General features: G+C 43.2%; 1 protein-coding gene across 2 annotated transcripts in view; it reads left to right on the top strand.

Annotated features, from left to right (window-relative positions):
* AGPAT3 (1-acylglycerol-3-phosphate O-acyltransferase 3) overlaps positions 1–24333 on the top strand; it is a 97257-nt gene that overhangs the window by 12011 nt on the left and 60913 nt on the right. Inside the window, exon 2 of one of the 2 annotated variants that reach the window (XM_042788598.1) lies at positions 19197–19270. The exons of the other annotated variant lie outside the window; for it this stretch is intronic. The gene's annotated coding sequence lies outside the window, so the exon portion shown is untranslated. The remainder of the gene's footprint in view (positions 1–19196; positions 19271–24333) is intronic. 2 annotated transcript variants of the gene reach the window in all.

The following is a 24333-nucleotide window of genomic DNA, read 5'->3' as shown; positions in this document are numbered from 1 at the left end:
AAGCACTGGTTTTCTCTGCAACGGAGTACTGCTTGCCTTTTTGGTATTACAGCCATTGCACGAAGCTGGTGGGTGCTGAAGTAGTTTTTCAGAATGATAAGCAATGAATTAAAATCTGAGTCAAGTTCCTGGCTCCCTGTACTGGTGAATGCTTTGCTAGCAGTATTAGAGACGAAGTACCAGAAAATTTATGGACTGTGATGGTCTGTCACTCTGTATGAACAGAAAAGAAATACCATCCAGCTTCCTGAAATGCCTTTTTTTTTTTTTTTTTTTTTTTTTTTTTTAAATGCATGGTGTGCCTAAAATTGTTTGGCAGGACATATGGTCTTTGCATGTTGGTAAAACACAGGCGATCCAGTATGCTCCACACAAGGAACTTCTTGTTCTTTGAGTTCTCTCCCCAGCAATGGCCAGTGCCTAACCTAGGCAGTGCTGAGCTGTCATTGACTATGTCTGAAAACCTCATCAAAAGTGTGTATATCTTTAATAGAAATGAGGCACAACTTGCCTCCTTATGACCACGAGGAACTTCAGTCTTCCTGTCTCTGGCTATGGAGTGTGTGCCTAGGTAGGAGAGACAGAACTACGATAAATTGAGCCTCTATTGAATGACTCAGTAGCTGTTGGGGGAATTTGTAATGTGCTGCATTTTAGAATGCCATATGCTGTTATGAGACCGGTGTCCTGCTGTGTTTCTGCCTTAATTCCAGAACAATGTTAAAGTGGAATTCTGTATGTTGGAAGCATTTTGGATGTTATTGTTTGGTAAATGGACCCTGTATCTTGAAAGACTATCTCTTGCAGATAACATAGTACTTGGAGTTCACAAATCTGGTGTAATCTCGTGGAATTAGACCTACAAGAGCGGGTATAAACAGCAGAAAGCCAGTACCTGCACTTCACAATATGGGCTTGCTCTGGCTAGCCAGTGAATCTTCATTAGCTATGGGCTACTAAACCTGAGATGATTGTTATACAAATTAAAAACCAACTGCCCTGATACAGGTCCTCTCTGCAGGGGTGTCTGTCTGACAGCAGCTATGTTTAACAAATTCTAGCATCACCAAGCACATACAACTTGGTTACAAAGTGGGAATTTTTTTCCCTGCTGAGTGGTTTTTTTTTTTTTTGCTTGAAGCTTTAGCTTGCAGATGTTCTCTAGAAAAGGGTGGAGCTTGTCAGATGGGAGAATTTGTGCATCTCCAATTTACCTTGATCTCTTGGTGTAATTTTCTCTTGTTCACCACCTCCTCTTCCTCGTTTCATATCACTTACTGTCGGTTTCGTCAGGGCTTTTTTTTTAAGCATTTTATTCAGTTGCCAAATTACAGTAACGAGCAGGTAAGTTTAATGCTGCGTTGCATGGTAGATGAAGTAATTGTACTAGCAATGCTTAATCTTTGTGTATTTCACGTCTATACTTCCAGCATAATTAGATCGGGTTTTCTTTATTGTACCTCTAACCATTTTTCTTCTATGCTAGACGTATGTGGGAAAGGGAGGGGAAAGAGAACCATGAAGTGAGTGAAAAGGGCCTTTATTCTTAGGTTTTCTTGGATTTACATTTACATCAGCATGTCTGCCTTGGGTGGGGACTGTGGTGATTCTCTCCTGAGTCCATCATGTAGGTAGCCAGCAGACTGAAACATAGCAGGTCCACATTTGTGTAGATGCTGCCACTATTTCAGTTATGAATTAAGCCAGCAGGTTTTTGGAAGGGGTCTGGGTTGAAACAGAGGAGGTTGTGGAGGGAGATACTGGGGGGGGTTGTGCAGGTTCATCTGTTCAACCCGTTGCTTTCTGGGACTCCCCGTTGCCTGCCTTGCTCCATATTCCTACAGTGCATCTCTCCTGGCCTCGCTTACTGCTTCCTGGGATCAGTTTTTCACATCTTGAATTTATTGCTTGTCAAATTTCTTTATTTCTTCCACCCTGAACTTGTGGGGTTGTCTCTGCTTCTTCCTCCCCGCTGTACCTTGTGGAGGCACTCTCTGCTGCTTAGACAGAGGGTGAGAGGCTAGCACTGCTCTCTGGAGGCCTCTCATAGGGACCTAAAAGCTGCTGCCCATTTTTTAGGATGGCAATATCTCTTCTTTTTCTCGGGACTCCTAGTTTCTTGCTTCAGGTCTGGATGCAATCCTAATTTATGTAGAGGTCCTATCTTAAGACTTGTTCAGATGTTAGCTTAGCACAGACAGCTTTTCAGTTCTTGTGATGGAAGTGATAGTTTCTGCATGTGGAGGGAGCAGTGTAAGCTTGCTTAAGATCTTGGTTATATTGGCCAGTTCTCGACTGCAGTGTTTTTAGTTGTTCGATGAGAGGTTATTTTGGGAAGAATGTAATCAGGTCAAAAATCAAACTTCGACTAAGGCTGATTTATTGCGTATGGGTATGTCTTGGTTGCTGGTCATTACATAGAAGTTGGAAGAACTGAAGTGTTCAAACTGACTTTAATGAGCATTTTTTCCTGTTGGCAATGTAGGGCTTTCCCAACATGGTTTCATTTCAGATTCCCAAACACTAATTTCTCTTTGGTATTAAATGTACTTTTGACTGTCTTAACAGAAATGCTTTGGTGAAAGTGACAAAGCCCAAAGGGGAAGAAAAACATTTCCTTTTGCCTTAGTGTTCTTTCTGTAGACCAGCTGTGGCTGTGTCTTGTTTTGACCTATTTCACTCATACTATGTATTTGAAATTTAAAGTCCTGACAGTGAGCAGTGTGAACTTAATGAAACACTTGGGCAAGATAAGGTGAAGTACTTGGAGCCTTAAGGCACATTAATGTTACCTTTCTTCATGGTATCATGGTGGTTCCCAGTGGTAATCACAGTGGCCTTGGAGAACAGGGTAGCAGCTCAGTGCAGGTAGAAAACGCTTTCTGAAAGTGTGCATTATCAGGTAGTTAATGTCTACAGTTAATGTCTTTGATACCTAAAACCCAGGGTTTTAAGTTCAAAATGTATACTCTTCCATATTGGACCCTGAATTTGCTTTTTTCTTAATAAAAAGAAAAAAACCATGATCTCTCATAAAGTGATAGTGGGAAATAGTGTTGTAAATAACTTGACATATTTTGGAAGCCTAGTGCTTTCATGCTGCTATCTTCTATTTGCCTTCTGTGTAGCTCAGCTTTTAGTGTACAACTAAACGTTGATCTTGGTATCTGAAATCAAGGTGATGCAAGTTACTTGGTCGCTAAGCATTGAGTTTTTAATTAAAATTCCTTGTATGTAGGTCTACATAAATTCCGTTGTTTATTACTTTGAATAAGCATTTAATGTTTTAAATACCTTTCCAGGAGAGAAGGCATATAGTGGGAGGAAAGGAGAAGGGTGGTTTTAAGTATATATTCCTTTTCTCCCAGTTTTTTCCATGTCCAAGAGAAAGACAGGAGCATAGTTGGCTGTTTTTAAGAATCAAAAAGTAGGCAAAGCTTTAAGCCTAGAAATAAATAATTAGAAACCTTCCCCTCATTTCAGTAAGTCATGTCCATATCTCTAGTAACCAGCACTTCAAATTATGTTTAGTCCAGGTTATTGCACTGCTGAAAAGCAAACATCCTTTCCTTTGGAGTGCATGAAATGCTGGTTGCAGCTGCAGTTAATGTGTATGATTTCAGAAGGTGTTAACTTGTGTGCTTATTTTTACTGTTTGTTTGTATAAAAATCAGCCAGCACTTTGTATGTGGGTCAAAATACATTCTGGTCACCAGTATGTAAATTGAAAAGCAAAAAAATCTTACTTAAGACAGGATGTTATAACATTATAATGAAATGGGTAAATAATGCTATAATTTGTGCTTTCTAAATAGTTCAAAGTGTGTTTGAGGACTGTAATCAAATGCCTCTTTGTGGCATAACAAACCACTGGCCATGGGGCCCAGTTTGTTTCCAGGGGCTGGATGTAGCCTGGGTAGGAGGTGGCAGTGGATGGAGCCTGCAGCGCCGGGGCTGGGCAGCGGGGCAGGACGCTGGAGTGAGCAGCCAAGTCTGACACCTGGTAAAAGGCACTCGTGAGAAATCATAACTGTTCCTTCTGACTGTAAAAACCACTCAAAAAGAGAAATCTGCCATACTGACTTGTGCTGGGCAGTAAAACTTGCTGAAGTCTATGACAATATTTCTCAGATTCATCTGCCTGCATATGAGCAGTGCCAGGGTTGGCCTCCTCAATCCAGAGGGCATCTGTATGTTTGCTTTACCTGTGCACTTTACCCTGATCGTGTGACTTTTCCAAATGGTATTTATATTTTAAGCAACATGAGATTGCGGCTGGATCTTTGAAGGATGCGAGTGGTGGTGTGCACACATAAGGGTCAGTAAATGCTTGCTGTTCCTCTCTGGACACGCTCTGCACCGGCATGAGCTGGCGCCAGCCATTTTAGCAGTGCCTTCCTAATCTTTCGACATAGTAGCCGTGCATGCAGCTGGACGCATCTGGCCAGCAGCAGGGTGTGCAAATGCACAAGCTTCTGGCGCGCTATCTCTTGCGCTGGTGATGCCGTGGGGCGCTTTCATCCGTGAAAGAGCCCTGGATTAAGGAGGAGGCACGAACGTGGAGCCGGCCGCCCCTTCGTGCCAGTGAGCCCGAGCGGTGTGAGGTGACGTCTCGTGAGCCGTGGGAGGTGCAGGCGTAGGTGAAGTCAGGAGGCTCCTCTGGAGGCCCTGGGCGGCCTGTGGTCCCTCTGCCCCCGGAGCAGCGGCCCCCGCCGGGGGTCAGACACCCACCTCACCCACCCCGCTGCGGGCCCCACCTGCCTGCCCAGCACCTGCAGGCCTTCCTTTGGTGCAACCTTATTTCTCAGTTTGCGAAGAGTGGATTGGGATGGGATGTTTTAAGGTGACGCTTGTGCAGGGGGGCAAGGTGAAGCTGGGGACTTGCAGAAGAAAAGCTGCAATGCCCCTAGGTGTCTCCCCTGAAGTGTGTATGAGGTCTTAATCCACTTATGGCTGAACCCACTATACTCAGGATGCTCTGTCAACGTGGAATTTTATCTTCCATATGGCAATAAATATTGTAAGCTTTAATTATTCATAGTTTTATTGGTTCTGTATTCCTGAAACAGCAATCCTTTGTTAAATCTCTCCTCCACTCAGGAAATACTGTCTTGACGTATGAATTTCTGTTTCTCATGAGGATAATAAGGAGACAGTTTTTGCCTCCCATGATAGGTGGAAATAAATGAATGTGATGGATGTAGAGAGGCATCTGACTTTTTTTTTATCTTTTAGTTTCTTAGTGTAGGGTAGGAAGTGGATCTACTGTTCCATTTTAGCCTCTTACAGCATTTGGCAAAGGAGATGAGCAGAAACCTAACCCCTATGCTTAGGCTGACAACGAGGTGTGAAAACAGGCTGCTGATACATAGATGCCATGACTGTTTCATGGAGCTTGAAGGCAGATAGTTTAACTGCAGCACCCAAATCTGTCACATGGGAATAAAAAAAAAAAAAATCCTAATTCCTCAGTAATTAACTGCTCATTTTTCTTTTTCCTTTGCCCTTCTTTGTGTTTAAGAAATTAGTTTTATTATTTTCTTTCTCTGTATAAAAAACTGCCTAATTTGGACACTTCTTTTCTTACAGTCAAATGTAGTGTTTATCTCTTTTCTTTAATTTTAAAGTTTTAAAAACCGGGCTGTGAAATTAATCTGAAAAGCAGTAGGTAGATTAAAAAGGAATACTGTTTGTAACGCAAGTAATGGAGCTCTTAGAAGCAGAGCAATTGGAAGCAGGGGGAAGCATTCACTCGAGGAGGAATAAATCTCTTTATGACTCTGCTCTTTAACACTTAAAAGCATTTCTGCATAGGGCGTGAGTAAACCGTTGGCTGTCTTTAGTGTTCAGAAGCAACTACTCCCCTTTCCCTGAGTCAATATGGAGTCATTCGAATATATCTATACATTAGCAAGGTTTTTTCTGTCTCTCCTCCTCATGCCTCAGGGGTGAACACTGCTTAGGACCACTTCTCATGCAGCGTGGGGATCACTGAGCTGATGGAGAGTAGTATTACATGAGTTGTAAAGAGACTATTTGGGATTGAGGGGGCAGAAAACATGTCTTTGAGCGTCTGTGGTTATTGTTTTGTTTTGTTTTTTTTTTTTTTTTTTCTTTTTTTGTGTTTTGTTTTTTAAATCTCAAGTGGAGGGAGGTGTGTGGATGAAACATAAATGTAGGTGAAGAAGGGGATGTACCCAACCCCTCTGTGTTTATGTCCCTAAGACTTTTTTCCCTGAGTTTGAGTTTTCTCTATGTTTTTTTTGTGTACATGTGTGATGCTGTGTAAATTCTGCCTAATGATAGTAATCAGTTACAGAAAGTGTAAACTTTTATGCAGTGTTTACCCACTTAGAAGTTTCTGTTTGTGTGTGTTTTGCTGGACTTGATTTTTAGAGCAAAGATAGGAGTAAACTGGAGTCTGATGAGGGAATTGACCCCTCTGACCACTTCGCCCAGCTAGTTAGCACCCCATGCCTAGCAGAGGTGAGAAGTGTGTTGTGCTGCCCTAAATAAACTTCCTTGCTGTGTCCTGAGAGGCTGATTGCTTTCATTGATAGAGCTGTAAGCGAGACAAACAAGCCTGCTTTAAAGCCTCCATGGTTAATGAATCGGTCAGTATGTTTTGATCTGTCCTATATAGTTTGCCACCGTAGCTGCCCTGACTATAAAGTCCAGATCTTTACACCATTATGTGGCAAACCCCTTTAATTTGGTTATTTTTATTTGATCCTGTGGTTGTTGCTTGAGGAAGCCGACAGAGAGCCCAGCTAGGTAGTCCCTTGCTTCCTGTGCTTTTGTGTATGGATACCCAGTGTCCTGGTGTCTCCTTTCCTTTCGCATACATCACAACGCCCGCACACATCTGATCCCCCCACAGAGCTGGTGTCCAGGTAAAGTTTCGCTGCTGTACCTTGTCACAGAGCTTGAAACAACGAAGTAAATAAACAACAGCTGCATTGATCAAGGCAGCATGCGAAGGAATACAGTGGCTTTAAAGGAGCATCTGCTTCCACGTTTCGTTTGGACAGGGGATCACTAAGTGCAAGGATTTGCCACCTCGAAGAATTGGGCTGTGTGTGAGTGTGACTGGGGGCATGTTTTCGGTTTAGCGTTTTCCTGGCTCACTGTCATGCGGCATCGTGCAGCGCTTACAGGATGGGGAGGCTGGTTGGAGTACTGCATGGCAAGCTGGACCCAGGTTCTCTGGTACAGGGAGTTTTGTGCTTGGAAAACTCGCCCTTGAAATACTCAGTGATCTAAGGAAACAAACAAAATTTTTGTCTTTTCCCTCATGGTCCCTCCTTGCCCCCAGTCCAGTCCCAGTCCCCTGCACAGAATTGGTTTTCTTGTTCTGTTTCTTTTCTTTATCCCATGCATCTTTAACTAAAAGAAATAAAATGATTATGTACATCTTTTTGCTTTTTGTGTTTAGGCTGCTTTTACTCTTCTACTTCATTACCAGTATGCTTTCTGTGTTTTGCTCTATACCTTTTTCTGTACTTTCTCTTACTTTTTTTTCCTGCCCCTTTTTCATTCCCCAGCCCCTTCACACACACATGACCCCCCTTGGGTTCTTGGGTCACAAGCCAAAGGTAGAAGGTGTAGGAATTATCCCAGGGTTGACCCTATGTCTCATAAATCTGTACTCAAACTCTAATTTGCCTCCAAGAAAAGCTTCCAGACTTGATTGAAAAAATAGTTAGTCATGAAGAGTATCCTGGCCCTCAGAAAGTTTAATCTGCTGTAAAACTTGTTTTCATACAGGGACTTAGACTGTGATCAAGTGGGGTGGTGTTTTTTTTTTATTTTTATTTTTTTTTTTATTTTTTTTTTTTTTTCCCCTTTAAACTTGAAACAGCTGTCTTTGTTGATTCTCCTGCTGAAGACTTGTTTTCTGGAGGTTGAAATTGTTATTGAAGCTCTTACATGCACACTTTTCAGTCTGTGAACATAATCCTTAAACTACTGAAGGCAGAATTGGACGTCATGCATTCACATTGCCAACCCCATCTCCAGTTTGTATCAGTTCCTCGCTACAGCAAGGCCCTGTTTCTTTCTCCCATTTCTCCCCATGTTTCCTAACTGCCAATCTGCATCTTTGTTCACTCTTGTTTCTTTTCCTGACACTCGTGTGGAATTTTCTTTACCCGCTTTTCTTCCCCTCACTCAAGGACTGTCCCAGCTTCTGATAATGTGCATATTTTCCTCTTCACCATTTCTTCAGGACCTAATTTTTATACCTTTTGGGTAGGAGGACTGACCAGTTTTAAAGTCATTGAGCAGATACTGGAAGACTGTTAGTATGGTTCTACTCTTCAGGCTGGCTTTGGAGGAAGCAATGATCCAATGTCATGAGGCTCACCAGGCTCGGGAATAAACTATGTATGTAGAGCCCTCCCCTTGTTTTCAGTGGCTCAGTATTTAGAATTAAAAAAAACCTACCTCTTTCCTTTTCCAGGTACCTGTCAAGGCCTTTGTGGGGAAAGTAGTCCTTCTGGTCACCTGGAAGAAAAACAGTGAAAAAAGACAACAAGGCTCATACACAGGACTCGATATTATTAAAATCTTGATAGATTGTCAGAGTGTAGTAGTTTTACTTGTACTACAACAGTAAGGCCCCGTTTGCTTTAAACGTTATAATTTGCAGGGTTTGAAGTCATGGAGGCTGTTGATTTCTCAATTCACAAAGGTAGCACTGGAATATACTTGAGGAGAGCAAGTGGGTTTTTTTCTTACCCTTCAGTTTGACAGACTAAGCCTGTTCTGGGGAAAACTGTCGCTTGCCTTGGAAAGGTCATTCATGTATTCAAATAACAGCACACAAGAACAGAAAACTCTTTCAGAGCAGATGTCCAGAGATGCAATAGAAGATATGTGCTTGTTTTTTCTTATACCTGTCATCATGGAAATCTGGTGAATGAGTCTCCAGTTGCCAGCAGGAGAAAGAAGTTACAGTGAACAATAAATAAGAGGCCCGTAGGGAGCACCCGAGGCATTATCTTTCACACAGACTGAGAGCTCTTTTCTGCTGTGCAGAAAAAGAACAAATAAGTAAAACTTTAGTATGCCGCTGATGGGACACATGTGAAGCATTAGGAAAAATTAAAAGGTCAGGTTACTTGCAGTTCTTGCTTAAGTTAGATCCTTATCTCTGTGCTGACAGAATCAAGAGCAGGTTTTATTTACTTTTCAAAGAAAGGAGAGGATCTATCAGTCTGAGATAGGAATACAAACCCACTTTTGTTCCTCAAAGTCTAAAATTGCTTGGTGGAATAAATTGTATTATGTGAAAAGCCCTTGGAGCATATGTACATTCATGGTTGTAATTTTTCATTATGTGGTTCTTTGCATGGAGAGTACATCAGTCCTGGAGGTGGGATATTACCAGTCATTGAAAATGTTGCAGGTGGAAAGACTGCAGTAGTCCAGCAGTAAACTAGTATTTTATTCAACAAAAATGTGAAATGCCATTTTGTTCCATAAGATTTGTCTGTCCCATTAAGGCAGCTTGGAAATAAAGACCATCAAAGCTGAAGCTGGTTTGTACCTTTTATTATGGGTCTAATGTAACTGATCTGTGACCTGGATGGAGGGGCAGGAGGATGCTGATCAAATCTTTGTAACTGAAAAAAGCCAGTTTGAGAGCAGTGTTTATCAAACTTTCTCTTGCAGGCAAGAGCACCTGGGAGCTTTATCTTGTGTGATGAATAAAGAATTCAGCTGGTGCAGGTTTTTTTTTTTTTTTTTTTTTTAATAGTGGTGGTAGATTTTCATATGAACTACTGATAATATATTTTAGATAAGGGCTTGTTCCACATAAATATTCCTGGTTTAGGCATGTATTTGCATAAAATTTGTCATAAAAGTGAAATAATCCAGAACGTGTCCACCTGATGGCTTTGACCTACCTCTCTTTGAATCAACACACTTGCATGGAAGCTTGGTTTTGCAAGATTACCAAGTGGTGGGCTCTCCCTTACCTGCTGTTTGGGCTCTGTGCTGTGAGATTCACTTTCCAGTGTGTTGTAGGAAGCTTTCGTAAGTCTGTCAGAATTTTGCAAGTGTGAGCTCAAATGCTGGTTCCTGTGACTCTTCTTTCCATTCCTGTTTTTGGGTTGCTGTCAGACAGCAAGGTGGACCCATTGCTTGGTGGCACAATCCTGAGGATCATTAAGATATTTAAGCTGCAGCATGTGTGTGTGTGATTGTGCGGCCTGATTGCTCAGGCTGTTCAGCTGCTGTGGCTGCTCAGCTGATCTGGGTGGAGGCAGAAATTGAGCTGCTGCTTTTGGATGCCCTTACCTGCAGCAGTCTCTCCTGGAGATGTTTTTGCATATGGAAATGAGCACAGCCTGATCGGGAGAGATAGCTGTGGTGGCTGCAGGTGGGACCGGAGCCCCTGCGTGCTGAAGGTCAGGTTGGCAGCGGTGGTGCTGGTCCAGCGGAGCTCTGTGCAGGAGTACACGGGTGTGATAGTTTCCTTCTGCCTGGCTCTCTGTGCAGCCATTGCTGCCTGGGAAATTGCTGTGTATTGCTGCTTCTGATCCATTGCTTCCCAGTACAGCGGCCACTTTTGGTGTAAAGAGCTGCCTGGCAGTATGCTGAAGGGCATTAGTGCAGCAGTGTCTCCAAGAGTGTCTTGGGGTCACTGATAAAGCCATTAGCCTTGAGCCTTCCCTTTCCCAACCAGGCTTTCTGGTGTGTCAGTAGAGAATTGGCCTTAATCTTTCTGGAAATTCGCTAGCTTAATGTCAGGATCCTTAAACTCATTCCAGCGTCTTCATCAACGAGAAAAGAATTCTGAAGAAATACGTTTTTCCTATGGTTGCTCTAGGCAATGGCTTGCTTGCTATTTTTTTTTAAGCAGGTGGCAGCCTGGCAGACTTGTGGGGAAAGCGTTCATGTCAAGGCTTTGTGCTGCAGTCTTGAGGGCTGTTTTTTGGGTGCTTGAGCTCATCTGTGAGGGAAGTGGGAAAGGTAAAAGCTTCATTTAGCAGAAGAGGTGCTGTAACCTCTGCAACACACTGAAGAGGCAGGAAGACTGCTTCTGCAAATTACAGCAAGTCCATTGGACTTCATAGTGGCCCTACCTGGGGCTTTGCACTCCTATTTTAGTCTGAGGGCTTTTAAATGTTTTTATAAAGTAATCTTCTGTAAAACACTTGAAGTTCTTCTTGCATTTAATCTTATAGAAGGTTACTGAGTGAAGTTAGCAGTACAGACTTTAAGCCAGTGGACCTCAAGCTGCTGCAAAACCTATCCTCAAACTAGTATCGGTTTCAAGAAATACAGATGTATATATGTCACCAGCACATTGCTTGATGCACATGATTAATACTATCCTTGAGAGGACTGTGTTGATATGAGTTGTCCTTGATCTTTGCCAAAGGATAGAGAATGTTTTCTATCTTGCTGTTACTTGCATGTATAGTAGCAAAAGCCTTGGGTTTTGCTGTTCTAGCATTTTGGAGTTGAAAATCCTGTGGATTTCCTAAGGGAACATGCATGTTCCTTACATGCTGTAGGACGTGCTTGGCTGGAGGATGATGGGTTTGGCCAAGAACACTGCACCAAAATGTTTTCCAAATGATGGGCTACTCCTGCATGAAATTCAGCAGCTGTTTCCTTGTATTGCTATCTTCTGCAGCATTGTCCTCTGCCAGTTCTCTCCTCTCCCTAAGGAGAATGCACATTGGTGAGCTGATTCATCTGCCCAGTCATTAGTTGTGCTCAAATTAGTCCCTTCCCCAGGCTTCAGAGTATTGTCCAAACATGAACAGGAATGGATGATACTAAGGTATCAGTGTACAGCTCTGGTCAGGATTTATTCTCAGCATTTCTGAGGGTCCATTTGGAGGTAGAGCCAGTTCTGTCCCCTTTTGTAAGCAGCTGCCAGATCTGCTTAGTCCATTCCCTACATTGACCTTTTTGGTTCCTTTTGTCCTTGACCCCCAGTTTGGCTGTTACCTGTTGTCTGCTACTCAAACCCCTAGAAGAGAAGCAAACTGCCTGATAAAGAGACTTTTTCTGTTTGTTCTGCAGCTGTTTCTTCTCTCTTTGGGGATCAAACACTGAGGTTTGCCAGAGGATTTACATCTAGGTGGTGATAATGTTGCGTGTGTGTGAGATCTGATATCTCTCAGGTTTCAGTGGCTGATAAATGCTTTTGGTTGGAAGGATAGGTCAGCATGAACATCTAGTGCAGAAGCTGGGCAAGCACTCGAATAATTTTTCCGTAATTTCTTGTTCTATTTCTGTCTCTAGAAATAATGATAAAGATTTGGGATTTTTCCCCCCCTTGGTAAAATACTACTCTCCACCTCTCTCACCTTTGGTGATCCCTTATAATCTTATCATGTCAGGATGAGCCTGGGTGTGAGGAAACATTCCCTCTATCCTTTGATATCCCCTTTATATAGGATTTAGATACACATCCAGAATCGTGGAGGACAAGAAGGGCCAGGATAGTAGACATCATCTGTGCATGTCTAGCCACATCCTCGTGTGGGAAGCTGGTGATGGTTCACAGCGGGGTGGAAAGGGGCCACGTTTGTGAAGTGGGTTGATAGTCAAAGCACTCATTGCTTGCTGGAGTGCTTTAAGTGCTGCGGGACCCAAGAGGGCAAATCCGTAAAAAATGGTCTGAAAAATGATCATAAGGACTGCAGCCCTTGTCATCCCCCTGCTTAGCTGCTGGCTTGCCCCCTGACTTATTTTGGACCAAGCTCACCCTTCTGGCCTTTACAGCTAGACTGATGCTAAAAGAGAGTAGTGCCTCAGGTAGCAGTGGCTGCATTGCCTGGCGGGGTGCGTGCCAAAATAGTCATACTGTTTTCATGTGGCTTGTGAATCAGCACAAAGTCTACTGAAGAAGAAATATGCTTCTACAGCAATTTGCCCTGAGCCCATGGGACTCAGATTGAGAGGCTCATTAATGTTAACTCTGTGTTTGATAACCTCTGGGTTTTTGAATGTCATGTTTGAAGGAGGAAGGGGGAAAATACAGGCATGTGAAATGTTCAGATTCGGGATACTGCTCAAACTGGAAATCAAAGGACCATATGGCATGCTCTTCTGTCCTGATCAGTTGTTCAAATAAACATGCTACTCCGTTTTTTTCTAGTACTTGTGGTGACTGTAACCAGAATAACAAAAGTACATATTGTTGGGAGATTGAAAAGGCACCTGTTCATCAGATACTTGAAGCAACAGTTTATTAAGACAAACAAAAACCCCAAGCAACAGAACTTTACTGCAGTATGGCACATAATATTCGTACTGCTTTTTAGCAGAAGTTATCTCTGCTGCAATGCCAGTGCTGGGCTTTGGCTGGGATTTTGGAGCTGCTCTCTGTGGATTCGCCTCTACAGGGGAGAGAGAGTCTCTTTGCCAGGGGAGTCCTGGCTGGCCATGTCTGTGTTAACCGCATGTGCAGTGCAGTAGGAACAGACCAGGAAATAAAATTTCAGTTTTACTTGCTTTGTCCACTTAATGTTCTTTGAATACGAGTTAGCCTACTCCCCAGACTGACCATCCTCCCTGTGCATATGCTGCAGAGCTCTCTGAGGGAAAGCTGTCCCGCTCTTTGGGCTGTTGCTCCAGGAGGTGTCAAATTGTCCTCTTACCCGTTTCACAGGAATGATGTTAGCATGTCATTGCCCTGTCAGTAGTATCTCTGTATGCCTTTTGTGGGAACAAACTTTATTTCTCTTCCTGCTTGCTCAAGTGACTTAGGCAACCAGCTGCCTGGATCCCCTATTGACTCCTGAGATTAGTGATGTCAGAGGAGATGGATGTTTTTCACCATCAACTGCTCCAGGAGCACACACAAAAGATCAGACTTGCACCTTTCTGGACATCCTGTTGTTTGGGGAAGAAGGAAGAAGTAAGAGCATTCTCTAAAGCTGTGCAACTGCTTTTTCTCTGGCCTTGGTGGAGAAGCTTGGTCCAGTAGGATACCATTGCTCTGGAGACATGAAATGGCTGGCATTGGGCACAGAGCTTTTGTGTGTGAAGAGGCACAGTCAAGGCCTTTTGCCGTCAGATGGTACAGCATCTTTGCTGTCACCAGATGAAATTTTAGCAGCCCAGACCTTGTGCAAAAGAGTGACTGTCATCTGTAAAGTCTCGTGACCCTCAGATCCTACCACTAGTGGTGAGCTGATGTGGGGTGAGCAAGTCTGGTCTGGGTGTTGTTATGATTAAGGTTTCCAAGGCTATCTTCCAAACCTTTTACCTCCATGTAGTGGGATAACCTGGGTCTTTGCCCTCTCTGGATCCCCAGGCAGTGTGAGCAGTATTGATTCCAGCCTGGTGCCTGGCCCAGGAGCACTGTTAAGTAAACAATGGGGGCAGACCTTTGTTAGTCCTGCCGGCTTTGGGCTATGGAGGGGTATTTCCAGGCCTTACTTGCCTTACTGAGGTGGAACTTGCTGCCTGCTTCTGCCCGCACAAAAAGTGAGACACAGATATATCCAGTGCCCTCAGAGTCACAGGTGGCAGCTGTGGACACTGAGGATGTGGGTGAACCTTTCTTGAAGCTATAATTTCAGCCTCCCTCATCTGCTTCAAAAAGTTGGAGCACCCAGCGTGGCACTCACCTAGGACACATCACAGAGGAAAACCACTGTGATCAGTGGCTGGGAGCAGACAAAGTGGAACTGGGGAATGAAACTATGTTCCATGACTTAGTGTGTGAACATGTTTGTGCTGAATAAAAAGCAAGGATTCCCGATGGAATCTGGATCTGCTTAACCTGCCGTCCCCATGTTTGCATGCCTGTGCATGCACACGTGCGCTCTGTTCCTGGTGGCACTCAAATCAACCACCCCTTTTTGTCCCTTTTGATTAGGTGTGACAGCATTTTTGCTGGGCCTCCAACCCTTTGGGGCTTCCTTGTGTCCAGGTTTGTGCCTGTGTCTGCTGTTTTGTTCCTTTGAGGAGACCTCATCTGACAGTGATTTGCCATTCAGAGGAAGGGGAGTGGGCTTGAGGAGGAGTGTCTCTCTACTTTGCTGGAGTGGGGAAGGGAAGGAAAGTTTGGTGAGATCTGTATTAGCTGCTGCCATCTCAAGGGAAAAGGTTGGTGAGGGAAGGCAGTGGTGCCTAGAGTTTTTAGGATGAGGATAGCCAAGGAATATAAAAAAACACACAGGTGTCCCATATCCCAAGTGTGTCTGTGGGGGGGATTATTTTTATTAACATTAACTAGAAGGGCAGAGACGTATTCTAGAGTTGTGATAACAGAAGTCTTGTCAGCCATCACTATATGGTGTCTGTTGTTATGCTGTGTCGTCTTGGCCCAACTTAAATACTTAAGTAGAAGCTATGTGGATTGGGGGTGATGTGTCAGCTGTCACTAGGGCCTTTCCCTCACTCCTGTACTGCTGTACCTGCTGGTGTCTCTGAGTATGAAGTGGGGATTCTGGATGGAGATGAAGGATACTGCAGGAGCTGCCACCTCGTCAGGCTCTCTTGTCCATCTGGCACTGATCTGAACCAAACCCCTTTGTTGGATATGCTTTGAGTCCCTGTGCCAACCCAGAGTCTGTCTCCCTCCTCTCTTCTCTTCTCCTCCCCTCATAAATACCCCCTCAGACTAGAGGTGCTGGAGTGGGTTGGCCTGCTGCTGCGTACATTGTCCCCCTGCCTGCAGAAACTTCAGAATAAGATGCCTGGGGTTGTTGAATAGGGGCTGTCTTTGCCTCTGAGACCTCTTCTACATCAGAGGACCTTATGTAGGAGAGGACAAACAGTTTGGTCCTTGCTGTATGGATATAATGCAAGGCTCTGACTAGTTTCCCCAGGTTTGTAAAGACAGATTTTGTCAGCATAGTGGGGACAGCAGCAGGAGATAGAAGGCAGTATAAACTGATAGGCCTGGTTTTGCTCCTCCTGTAAAGGTCAGGTGAAGTTGACCTCTGCATACGGTATCTATCCTACCACACATGGTAATTACCTCTTTGCTATGGCAGTGCTGAAGTGCAGGAATCTGTCCTGTGACCTGCTCAAATTTGCAGCAGGGGAAGGCAGAGAAGCATGAGGGAGAGTAGGGGGAAGGGGAGAGGCAGAGAACGAAAAGAAGGGAAAAAGGCTTGCCCAAAACTGTTGATCCCTGGGGGTGTTTTTTTTTGCTGGCCTGCACTGAAGGGAGAACTGATTGGGATTCTCTGGTGGCATTTGAGGGCAACCTATCAGTAACTGTTGTGAATGTGCTCTGTGCCACACAGTGGTCCACCTGGATCAAGGGGTCACCTAAGCTTGTGTGTTCTGGGGCTGTGCTGCTATGCTGGGGAAGGAGGGGGTCATAGTCAGGGCCTTTGTGAGCTGTGTTAGCAGAATATGCTGTGTGCAGGTGTGCTTGGTCAGCAGGACTGAGCAAGGCTCTTGTGCAGGGCAAGGAGTGGAGAGACGCTTTCTAGTTTAGCTGCTTGCTGTGCTATGAGCAACAGCAATCTTTTGCCTTTATGGAATTGCTGTCGAAGGCATGACAGCCTTCCAAGTCAGACTGCTGATGTTTGTTTGGCTCTTTGCAGACCCAAGATCAGTGCACTGTAATTCAGCTTGAAGACTCATGTGGACACAACCTTCTTCCCTAGCAACAGACATAGAAAAGCAATTCACTTACCTGGGTTGGAATCAGAGGTGTTAATGTGGGACGTTGCTCGTGTTGGCCATGGGAGAATGGACAAAGGGAAGGGTCCATTCCCCGAACGTTGATGTTCCTTCATAGGAGTTACCTGCAGGGTCTGGGAATGGGAAGCATAGAGACTGTGCTATCTTAGAGTATCTGCTGTGCCATGAGCATGGCCCCAGTGCATGCACATCTTCTGGTAAGGGGTAGGGTTGATGATGTGCCCCAAGATCTGTTTGAAGAAGTTTGTGGCAAGGGTATGCCTGCCATGTTGCCCCCATGTTTTGTGGCCTTCGAGAAGACAACCTTCATCCCTTTGACACTTGTCACCAGTCCTCTTGCACCTGCAATTCAGCAGTTTTGCTCCCTTGTTGGTTAGCCTCTTGCCGCTGGAGAAGCCTTGTCCCCCTTTCAGCATTGCTTGATGAGTGGCGGGGTTTCCATGTGACTCCAGGTGCCGCTGTGCTTCTGTAGGCATGAAGGAGATTGATTTTTGCCATGGGAAAGGGCATTTGGGAGGAGTACAGCACAAAACAAATCTGAAAGTAGTGATGGCATTCAGCAATGGTGAGGAAGGCAACAGAAGGCACGGCAGGTATTGAGGAAAAAGAAACTGCACAGAGGCAGGAGAGGCCCCAGTAGAAGGCAAAGTGGATCACAAAGAATTGAGAGCTGGTGGTTAACATCAAATACAAAAGTACATTACTTTCAAAAGTGCCAAGCGTGCTACTTAGTCCTTTGTTTAGCATGATGTATTCCAGGTATTGCATAAATTCATGACAGTTAAAGAGTCTCCTACTGCTTGGGGCATGCTGGAGAGCTTTGCAGAGGTGCAGCCTGCCTATTGCTTTGGATGCTTGTGTCACCAGCAGGGTTTAGAGTGACACTCTGGGTGGATCTTCTGATTTGGTTTCATCCAAAGGGAATCTGGCTTGTGCAGACCAAAATCATCCTGTGATCCAAGTTGCTGGAGCAATAGGGCATTCCTTTTAAAAGCAGACTGGTGCTCTGGATTAATGTGCTATTTCAGGTCAGCTGAGTCCGTGGCTTCTCTGGTGCCTTTGATGCTGGTTATGGCTAGGACTCAGTGGCATTCTTGCTAGACTTCCCTTATTACCTTTTACAGCTTCTCATAGCTGGGGCAGGTGCTGGAGGTCTTGTTGCAGTTTTAATTCCTCTGAAAGAAGCTATTTTTGTGGCTCGTGCTCTTGATTACAGCATGGCTGTCCTCGGAGTAACCACCTTGGTTGGTTGTTTGGATGTGTCCTTCTGAGTCTTGTATTCGTGGCTCACGTTAAGGAGCCAGCTCATATCTGCAGGATGTCTGCATGGTTCTGCTCAGGGAAGCACATCAGAGCACACAATTACTGTGTCTGTAATTACAAATGGGTTATGCCTAGCTGCATATTGGCCTTTCAGTGCGCAGTTTATATGGGGTCAATTTGACACCAAAGTACTAACAAAAGCTATAAACCAGCTTAATTTGGGCATTAAGTAATGTAGGGGAAGCTTGCCAGAGGCAAAACCCAATTCATTCACAGTGCGTGTTTCTGGACAAACTTTTCTTGACATGCTTATTCTGAAATTTAATCCATTTTGAGAAAGGGATTATCCAATTCACAAAAGGTAGACAAATTGTCTATAAAAGAATTGTCATATGAACTCAATGGCTTTTAATCTAGGAATAAGAATAAATTAGATATGCTGTCCCTGCTCCCACAAATCTACTTCTCTTAAGCAAATGAGAACTTTATTTTGGTTAGTGTATGTATTTTTTTGTTTTGTTTTAATAACCAGAGAGGATATACATAATTTGATTTCTCTCTTTCTAAGGTTTTTGTATGCTTCTGTTGCCTTGCTTTGGGGTACTTTACAATGATAAAGAAACAATTTTTTGGTAGTAGAGAGGAGCTGGCAACAGAAAATTACTTTTTTTTTTTTTTTTTTGTTAATGTGGCTATGAGGAGAGGATTCTTGGGTTCAAACTAGCTATTTTCCTTGTCTTTAGTTTTCTACAGAAGACTAAAATGAAATCACAGCTGCATGGGAAGCATTTTAGTCAGCAGGGAAAGCATATTTCAAAACTGGATAGGAGAGTTAGGTGGGTTTGCTCAGTTAAAATCCTTCGCAGCTGCTTGTTTTAAAATAGCATAAAATTAGCCTGAAGTCTTGCTGGCTTCCATACTGCAGTAGTGATGCAGTGCAAGGTCTTCAAAGACAAATATACAAGGGTCAGGCTGAGACTGAAGTGATTGAGGAATGACATTTTTAACTTGGAAAGCATATCTTTTTTTGAAAAGCCATACTCCTACCTTGTGACAAGTTGCAGACTCAGGTGATTTGCACTATGTGAAAGTAGTAATAACCTGCCGCTGACCAGACTTACTCATCAGATATCCGTGTGTGTGCTGAGATGTTTCTGGTTTAGTTTCGTACTGTGGAGTCCTTCAACTATCTGTTGTTCACTGTGGGATTGGAGAGCTGTCAATGTGTAGGTAATGCCAGTTGGAAAAATACTTGGGATGCTACACCTGAGTGACGAGACGTGTCTGTCTTGTAGGTAGGGAATACCTGGAAGCACGACAGAGTCCTTCAAGGTCAGAGGAGAGAAAAGTTTCAAGTTTATATACATAGGTACGTATTATCTTTCCTCATCCCTACCCCAACTCTTACTGTTTTCGGGAGTATGTTAGGAGATCTAGCATAACGCAAAAATCTAAAATAACTGGGGGTAGATAACAGGTATCTTTCTAAAGCAGGAAACTGGAATACGGTTAGCTTCAAAATACAAGTTTTCTTCCTAATTTTGTGGATATAAGACCCTGACTTAAACTACTTTCTCCTTCTTTTTAAATGAAACTTTACTTCAACTAGGAGAAGCTTCCTTGGCACAGTTCTGCTTTTCATGTCTATCTGACGTATTTCTTCCCACACAGATAACCCACACCTTTGATAATCTGTATCCTGTCCTTGAAAATAAATCGTCAGATAATTTGCATAAGATCAGAGGCACAAGGTTATTGGGGTAAATACGTTGGAGGTAATGGGGCAAGAGTCTTCAGGGCAAGAATGTGACAGATACAAGGAAAGAGAATAAGGAAGAGAGAGGTCATTTTTTGCCTGAATATTTGATTGATCTGAGCTGCTGCTGTTGCTGCTGACTTGAGGTTTTGTTGAAGTATGGTGTGTCCTGGGGTTGAGGGTGGTGGGTTTGTTTTGATTTTAACAGCTAACCCACAGGGTATCTTGAGGTTGCTTTTTTTTGGTGGGTCAGACAATTAGAAATACTTAAAGTTGTCAGTTTTTAAGCATGAGTCTGGAGTGTTGCATCTAAGCAGAATAACAAAAAGCTGAGGAATTTGCTTTCTAGGTTGGTTGGTTTGGGTTTTGTTCTGTTTTTTTGTTGTTGTTGTTGTTTTTTTTTTTTTTTTTTTTTTTTTAAGCACCTCTGAAACAGAGGAAAGTCTTCTGTGTACACTCATAACCTTTAGACTTGTATGGTTGAATTGGTGGTGTGATGTACTTATTGCAGTGCTCATGGAGCTAGGATTCATAAAGCAGACTTTCCAGTAGAATATATTTTCTGGTAATGTTTCATCAGAGAACATGTGGGTTTTTTTAGATAGACATAAAGGAATAAATATAGAACAACTCAGGTGCTAAAAATAACCACTTGCATTGACGTCTACTTTTTTTTTCTTTAAAAGAGACCTTTTGGATATTTAGCAAGATGCTTCATATATGCTCAGAATCATTTTGGCTGCAGTGATTTTGAAGGAGACAAGTCAGCTGATCTTAGAAAATAGTTTATCTTGGTTTGACATAAGATTGCAATGTGGATATAGAGCAGATGCCGAGGAAGAGACTTGATGTGGATAATGGAATGAGAAGTTGGTTTAATTACTGCAGTTGTAGAAGCTGGGCATTTACAATATCAGAGAAGACTGCCCATCTCTTGGGTTTATATGGGAAAAAAAGATATTAAATACCTGAGATATTAAAAGATATAAAACCCTGAGATACACAATGGATCTCACTGAAAAGATGGTCCCATGATAGGAAAGCTGCTTGTATGGAATGGCTTCAGTTACAGTCCAAGATATAGTAAATCTGGCATCCCTTTAAGTGAGAGAAGAGGGGATGAATAATCTTCCAAAAGATCTCTAATCTTAGAAACTGAGATTTTCATAGTGGGAGAATGATTTACTTGAAATGGATTTTGAAGTAATTCTCAGTTTGCAGATGATCTGCTGTGGGCATGATTCCTTGTGCATAGTTGGCTATTTGTTGACGTTCCAAATAGAGATCCAACTGAGATCTGTGGTGTGAGAATGGACTGGTGAATCAGTTAACACGTTTAAATGAGTTGAAGATTAGGCTATTACTCCAGTGCCCTATCATGCAGAACTTCTATTAATTCAGTGCCACACTCCTTTATTTACAAACTGCGCACACATTTCAGTATCCAGAAGCGCCGCGATCGGCCCAAGTGAGTGCGCGCTACCCACACTCTGGTGCTGTCTGAAGTGGGTTGTGTGATGCGTGGGGAGGAAGGGGTCAGGGCCTTCTGGCATCTTACAGGTTGTGCAGCATCAGGCAGCCGCTGGTTTATGGCAGTTGGAGCAGACCATTCCTACCGGGCATTTTGGGGCCCCGACCTCATGCCCCACTCCCAGCCATGGCTTTCTCCACCCATGAGCCAGGAGTGCATCGCTTCGCTTTCCCGGTGGCGTTGCTGCGGCTGCTTCCCCCTTTGAACTTAATAACAGGTCAGATGTAAATTGCAGTTGAGACATAAAAATAGCCGGCACCTGCCCCAGTCACGCCGGGCTGGGGTGAGCTGGGGCCCTGCTGCCGCCGTGCCAGCCCCGGGCTGGCGTGAGCGAGAGCGGCCCGGTGAGGCGTTCTCCGCCTGTCCCAGGTGGAGCGGCCGAGAGCCCGTTGGCAGGGTTGTTGGCTGGACTCCTGCCAGGTTAATAAAACATCCATGCCGTGTCACCCTTCGGTTGTAAGTATTTTCTGTCTCCTCAGCTGTGTGCCCTTCTGTTTGACTTGGGTTTTTTTTCTCTGCTAACGTTATTTACTCTCTTGCTGCGTTTTAACCAAGGCCAAGCTAGGATGATGTAAAGATAGTGCATCCTCTTAGGAATTACACCATTATTTTAGATTACAATTAGCTCAAGCTTCATCAGGCTTCTGGAAATATATTATTTATTACTATTTCTGTTTAATTAAAAATGCTATTAAGATGGTAGTAAAAAACTTTCCATGTGTAAATAAGGGGAAAAAAACACATTACTTCAAAGGTTCAGTGCACAGGTTCTCCTGGAGAAGATAGGTAGGCCTTCTTTGCTTCAGCTGTTAGCTCTGCTGAAGATCGGTGGTTTGTTTGTGTTTTTTTTTTTTTTTTGTTTGTTTGGTTGTTTTGTTGTTGTTTTTTGTCTTTTTTTTTTTTTTTTAATATTATTGTTAGCCACTGTTCCTTGGAAAGGAGTATGCATATCTGTGTTTTTCTAAGATCCTAAAGAGCTGATACATCCAAAATTATCACCTTGTTCACTACGAAATGGCTTCACCCATAACAAAGAATAATATTTTTTTTCTCGGGATATAGGTGTATTTAACTCTTCTTTCCTTATTAGAGCTACTGAATGAGATATGATAGCAAATACAGCTAGTTTCACTGTTATCTGTTCAGATCTCACCTGCAGCAGCTCAGTATTTTAAAACTTTAAAAGGCTTTTACTTTCTTAATGCAGGTTGCTAAGCTTTTGGTTAGGGAGTAAACTTTTAATTAGTTCAAGTGCTTTATAATAGACTCTATTTCTAAAATGCTATTCATGTTCATTAAAGTTCTTAACTAGGTTGTCATTCTAGATCCTTTTAATTTCACTTGTATTTGAATTATGAGTAGTGAATAAACAGAGATACGTGTAGTTAGTTTAGTCTAACCAAGGGGAATAATATAACTACTGAGGAGGAGGATCCCTCCGGTACAAGCAGCTGCTATGCAGGTTTGAGCCCAGTGCTAGGAGGTGGCTTTCTCCTGAGTTTTACTGGTGGCAGATAGCACTGGTAGCAGTAGGTGCTTCGCAAACAGCTTGGAAGCTTGAAGGGCATCCAGCATCAAGGCAGAGGATGAGGTGCACATCAGTGAGGCAGATGAGGGCCAGTGCTGGAGAATATTTTTAGTCAAGCCTGCTTGACTCATGACCCTGGTCGCAGTCTCTTGCTAAAAGGGAGTTAATGTGGACAGGAAAAGGGCGTGTGAGCGCAAAGAGATGATGTGAGTTTGGCGTGCTGGGCGCATACAGGTTCCTGGGAGTTTTAATGCTGATGTGACTAACACTTCACCTACAAGCTTTCATTTTGGAACCTTACAGATTCAAAGCTGGTAAAAGAAAGGTATTTCTGCCAAAGACTTGCTGCAGTTCTCAAATCCCACGAGGTAACTCCTTCCTATTAACTTTATCTATGAATTCCTAAGAAAATGATTAATTTGGAGTACCTGGAAAGTCTGCTCTGGAAGACCAGAGCATTAAAGTTAATGATCAATTGCTTCTCGTTAGTGAGTAATTATGAAGAACTGTGTTTGGGGATTCTCCCCCCCACCCCCCCTCCAGACTGAAGGCCATTTAAAGACCTACAGCTCTAAAAGCTGTCTCTAAATCTGTTGCACACCAAAGAAAAAGTCAGAGCAATGGGAGAAAAGCTTGCACAGCCTGGTTGCACAATGGAGGCTTTCCCCAGAGTGCAGTGTGGGGACCCTCAGCCCCAGGGTTTGGGGCAGGGCAGTGGATGAAGGTGGCAGAGGACCACTGTAGTGAAAGGAAAGTGCTGTTACGAAGGTCAGCTAGAGGAAATCAGTGAAAGGTGTTTGCAGCTGGTTTTGTGGTTGGTTGGTTTTTGTTTTGGTTTAGTTTTTTTTTAAGACTTGAAAATTTGAAAGAAGGAGGGAAATTAAGCTTATCTCTTACCCTGCAGATAATTCCTGACTCCACAGCAGATATCTATAGTATTTAAGTGCTGAATATAGCACCTATCCTCGTTTCTGTGAAGGCAGTCCTTTATGTAGCTCTGTGTTAGGTAGAACTGTGTTCTTCTATTGCCATGAACATTTTCTATAATGGACATATTCTAAGCAAAAGAATATTCCAGTATTTAGAAGAAAAACAAAATCACTGGAATTACTCTGAACATAATAGACTTACATTATATATTGCAGTACGAAAAAATGATATTTACAATTAGTAGCCATTTAGAAAAATAATTAAGGTCCTTTTTCAGAGCCTAGTTCTTCCTTGAAGTCAGTTTAGGCAATTCTATAAAGCACGGATGAGCTTGCATCAACATTCCAGATTTATTCACAAATTTAATAAACCAAACTAAAACCCAAGCATTCTCAAACACAAGGAAATACAGAAACCTTGCCTGAGCCTACTCAAATTCCCCTCTCACTCTTTTATGCTGTTTTTTATTTAGGCCTTTAGTCAGGGGTAAGTCATGTCAAAACCTCAGAGGTAACTAGTCTCTAAGAAATTGCAGATAAATTATTAGATTTCTTGGGAGTAGACCTGTCTGGACTGTAACTGGGGGTAACATTTCCCAGGACAGGGCACACTTGCCTTGGTTCAAAAATGTTCTGCCCTAGTTGTTTAGGTCAGCTGTGGCTTTCCCCACTTACGTCATTTCATGTG

The sequence above is a fragment of the Tyto alba genome, unplaced genomic scaffold (assembly GCF_018691265.1).
Source record: "Tyto alba isolate M040663 unplaced genomic scaffold, T.alba_DEE_v4.0 Super-Scaffold_14, whole genome shotgun sequence".
NCBI lineage: Eukaryota > Metazoa > Chordata > Aves > Strigiformes > Tytonidae > Tyto > Tyto alba.
The sequence above is the reverse complement of the archived record's forward strand: the minus strand, read 5'-3'. Positions and strand labels throughout refer to the sequence as shown.